Source organism: Monodelphis domestica, chromosome 8 (genome assembly GCF_027887165.1).
Source record: "Monodelphis domestica isolate mMonDom1 chromosome 8, mMonDom1.pri, whole genome shotgun sequence".
NCBI lineage: Eukaryota > Metazoa > Chordata > Mammalia > Didelphimorphia > Didelphidae > Monodelphis > Monodelphis domestica.
In genome coordinates, this window is record NC_077234.1 from 171822117 (window position 1) to 171827234 (window position 5118).

Genomic DNA, 5118 nt, shown 5'->3' on the forward strand with positions numbered 1-5118 from the left:
AAAAAAAGAGAAGCAAATTAGCAGTATCAAAGATTCAAAGGGTGATTTCACCTCTGATGAAGAGGATATTAAGGTAATAATTAAGAACACTTTTGCCCAATTATATGGCAAAAAATATGACAATCTAGGAGAAATGAGTGAATATTTGGAAAAAAATATAAATGATCTAAGTTAACAAAAGAAGAAATAGAATACTTAAATAATTCTATATGAGAAAAAGAAATTTAACCATCCACTAAGGAACTCCCTAAGAAAAATTCCCCAGAACTATTGGATTCACAAGTGAATTCTATCAAACATTTAGAGAACAACTAATCCCAATATTATACAAATCATGTGATAAAATAAGCAAAGAAGGAGACTTAACAAATTCTTTCTTTGACACAAATATGGTACTGATTCCAAAGACAGGCAAATCAGAAACCAAGAAAGGAAACTAAAGACCAATCTCCTTAATAAATATAGATTCAAAAATCTTAAATAAAATACTAGAAAAAAGACTCCAGCATTTATCAGGAGGATTATTATCTATAATCAGGTAGGATTTATTCAAGGAATGCAAGGATGGTTAAATTTTAGGAAAATCATCCACATAATTGACCATATCAATAATCAAACCAACAGAAATTACATGATTATTACAATAGATACAGAAAAAGCCTTTGAAAATACAATATCAATTTGTATTGGAAACATTAGAAAGTATATGAATAGAAGGGTAATTCCTCAAAATAATAAGCAGTATTTATTTAAAACCATCAGCAATTATCATCTGCAAGGGGAACAAGCCAGAAGCCTACCCTATAAGATCAGGAGTGAAGGAAGGATGTCCATTATCACCTCTATTATTTATTGTTCTAGAAACAGTAGCAATTGCAATTAGAGAAGAAAAAGAAATTGAAGGGATTAAAGTAGGCAATTCGGAAACTAAACTATTACTCTTTGCAGATGATATGATGATATACTTAACGAACCCCAGAAAACCAACTAAAAATCTAGTGGAAATAATTAAAACTTTAGCAAAATTTCAGGGTACAAGATACACACACGAATTATCATCATTTCTATATATTTCCAACACATCCTGGCAGCAGGAATTAGAAAGAGAAACTGCATTTAAAATTATTCCAGAGCTCTTTCTCTCAATATGGCAGATGAAAATACCCAGAATGATCAAAAGGAAAAAAAAATCAAAAAGGAAAAGAAGGCAAGGAAAAACAAAAAGGAAGATGTGACTGAAAAGGTGGTGAAAAGCCTCAAAAACATTAGTTCTGGCAGGAGGGATAGGTTTGCCATATATTCCTGGAGAGCCATGTACAAGTGGAAATATGCTGCACCAAAAATCCCAAATTGAAACCTGTGGGGTAAAGATTCAGAAAATGCCTAGGTATTATGAGGATGTGCCTAGACATCTGCTAAGTCATGGGGGAAAGAAAAAAAAAAACAACCTTCATCCAGCATGTAAGGAGTCTCCTTTCAAACATTATCCTAAGAATAGTTCTGATCATGCTTACTGGCCACCACAAGCAAGTGTTTTTCCTGAAGCAGTTGGCAAGTGGATTGCTACTGGTCACTAGACTTTTGACCATCAATCATATTCTTCTGCGAAGGGCCCATCAGAAGTTAGTTATTGCCACCTCTACTGAGGATAACCTTTCTGGTGTAAAACTTCCAAATCATCTTACTCATGCTTACTTCAAGAAGCAGAGACTGCATAAACTTAAAACCAAGAAGGACAGATTTTTGACACAGAAAAAGAGAAATATGAGATTACAGAGTAGCATAAGGGTGATCAGAAAGTGGTAGACTCTCAGATCCTGCTCAAGATGAAGAAAATTCCTCAGCTCCGGGGCTGTGTTCTGTATTCTCTCTCCCCAGTGGATTTTTTTCCTCACAAATTGATGCTTTAAATTCTGTGCAAAGTACTCTTATAAAAATATTTGGAATACTTAAAAAAACCACTTTTAACACAATTAAAAAATGGTTCTAAATAATTAGAAAACATTGATTGCTTATGGGTAGAACAAGCTAATACAATTGAAAAATGATAATCTTTTTTTTACTTTACTTATTTGTTGCCATATCTACCAAATTACCAAAAAACTTTTTAAAGAATTAGAAAAATATAACAAAGTTTATCTGGAAAAACAAAAGATCAATAATATCAAGGGAAAAATGAAAAAAAATTGTGAAGGATGGGGCCTATCGGTACCAGATCTTAAACTGTACAATAAATCAGTGGTCATTAAAACAATATGGTAGAGGCTAAGAGACAGAAGGGTGGATCTGTGGAAGAGGCTAGGAAGAGACCTCAGCAAACTAGTGATCAATAAATCCAAAGACTCCAGCTTTTGGGACAAGAACTCACTATTTGACAAAAACTGGTAAGAAAAATTGGAAAACAGTATGGAAAAAATCAGGTTTAGATCAACATCTTACACCCTATACCAAGATAAATTCAAAATGGATAAAATGACTGAAATATAAAGAGTGAAATCATAAATAAATTAGGCAAACATAGAATAGTATACCAGTCCAATCTGTTGGAAAGGCAGGAATTTAAGACTAAACAAAAAATAGAGAACATTACAAAATGTAAAATAGATCATTTTGATAATGTTAAATTTAAAATTTTGGTATAAACAAAACCATTGAAACCCAAATTAGAAGGAAAACAGAAAATTGGGGGAAAATTATAATCAAACTCTCTTACAAATATTTAATTTCCCAAAATATATTAGAAACTAAATCAAATTTACAAAAAAAAAAAAATCAATCCATTCCTCGACTGGTAAATGGTTAAGGGACATGAATAGGTATTTTTCACATGAAGAAATAAAAACTACCAATAAACACATGAAAAAGTGTTTTAAATCCCTTCTGATTAGAGAAATGCAAATAAAAAACACCCTGAAGTATTACTTCACACCTAGCAGATTGGTCAATATGGCAGCAAAGGAAAGCAATTAATGTTGGAGGGGGTGTGGCAAAGTCTCAAAGCTAATACACTGCTGGTGCAGTTGTGAATTAATCCAATAATTCTGGAAGGTAATTTAGAATTATGTAGAAAGGACTTTAAAAGAGTATCAGCCTTTTGATCCATCCATACTGCTGCAAGGGGTGTACCCCCAAAAAAGATAATAATGGAAAAGACTTGTACAAAAATATTTATAGCCATGCTCATTATGGTAGCAAAAATTTAGAAAATGAGGGAATGCCTTTCAATTGGGGAATGGCTGAACAAATTGTGGTATCTGATGGTGATGGAATACTATTCTGCTGAAAGGAATAACAAACTGGAGGAATTCAATGTGAACTGGAAAGACCTCCAGGAATTGATGCAGAGTGAAATGAGTAAAATCAGGAGAACATTGTACACAAATGACTGATACATTGTGATACAATCAAATATAATATACTTTTCTACTAGTATCAATGCAATAATCTAGGACAATCTATATGAATTTAGGAGAAACAAAACTATTCACATCCAGAGAAAGATCTGTGGGAGTAGAAATGCATAAGAAAAACATAGGATTGATCATGTGGTTCAATGGGGATATGGTTAGGGCTTTGATGTTAAAAGATCACTTTTCTGCAAATATGAATAACATGGAAATGGGTTTTGAACAATGATACATGTATAACCCAGTGCAATTGCTTTTCAGCCCCAGGAGATGGTAGTAAGGGAGGGGTGGGAATCATGAATCATGTAACTATAGAAAATATATTCTAAGTAAGTAAATAAATTAAAAATAAAAAATAAAATATTAATATTTTCTATAGCCTTGATAACCACATGAAAAATAGATGGTGGGAAAGCAGTATCACACTGAAATGGCTTAATGACAAAAAGTGTTTGAGTTATTTGAAGCAACATAGGCAAAGGATAGAGGACACAAGAATAGGATTTGTGAATTCAGAGGTTTAAATCTTACCTTAAATATTTATTACATATATGATCTTGGAAAAATCACTTAACTTTTCTGTTTCTGATTTCCCTTATCTGTTAAACTGCCAGATGTTTTGTTTCTATGATTTTTCTTAACAAGAGAGGAAGTCACAAATATTCTTTAATTCTACTATTTTATAAGGACAGCCAGGTGGTGAAGGGTTGTGAATTTTAAACCTCTCTAGAATACATATCTAGAAATAGGCTTCCAAGCTACTATATAATACATTGGAACTAGCCAGGAAATATCTCTATATCATTTGTATAACGCATCAAAAATGGCAGATCTGAGCATTCTCCAAAGACTGAATTCTCATTAGACAATCTTCTTCCTCTTCTATTATAATAGAATTCCTTTGAAAGGCAGTATGGTATTGTTGATATAGGAAGGACCTTAGAATCAGGAAGACTTGTTTTATAATTCCACCTCTACTAGTGTATGAGAAAATGTTAATGTTATTACCATTTTAGAACTTCAGATAATTTTTTTAAAACATCTAAGAATTTATGTTATGGAAATACTGTATTCTTATTTGGTTTTTAGTAGTTCTTAAAATGAAAAAAAATGTTTATTTTATACAATATTTAAACTGTATAAATGTGTATGTATATATATATATATATAATATAAAGACTAAGATCTATATTAAAATATATGTGAAAAGTTAATATTAATTTGTACCCCTTTTTGGCCCTCCAAAAACCTTTTGATTTTTACAGCTCAAAGAGTTTCATTTGTTTGTTAAAACCTCAAATTATTTTTCCCCTTTTTTTGTCTAGATTTAGATACTGTTAGAGTAGAGCTCCATTATTTATCTTTAAACAAGCACTTGATTAAATAATGAAGTCAATTAGGCAGTCACCATATTGTGGAGAATCCCACCATGTATTAGGGTGATTTGGTGTCTATAAGACCTGTTACTTCCTGGGAGGAAGTCTCTTGAGTTACTTTACTATGTGAATTTTGCCCAAAGAGAAACATAGTAGGATGTCCTGGGGGAAGATTAGACGATCATGCCAGAAGGGAGATATAGTGCCAGTGCTATAAGATGTCAACCATTTTTTGGCCAACTCAGCTGTCCTGCACAGCTCAGCTGCTTAGCTAATCATTTTGCTCATACTAGAGTCTATTCTCTGCTTTTCTTAGAAGCATGGATCCAGCTGCT

At 32.3% G+C, this 5118-nt stretch overlaps 1 pseudogene; it reads left to right on the forward strand.

The window, feature by feature from the left end:
• Positions 1–548: 548 nt before the first annotated feature.
• On the forward strand, positions 549–1910 carry LOC100025147 (60S ribosomal protein L6-like; annotated as a pseudogene).
• The last annotated feature ends 3208 nt before the right edge of the window (positions 1911–5118 follow it).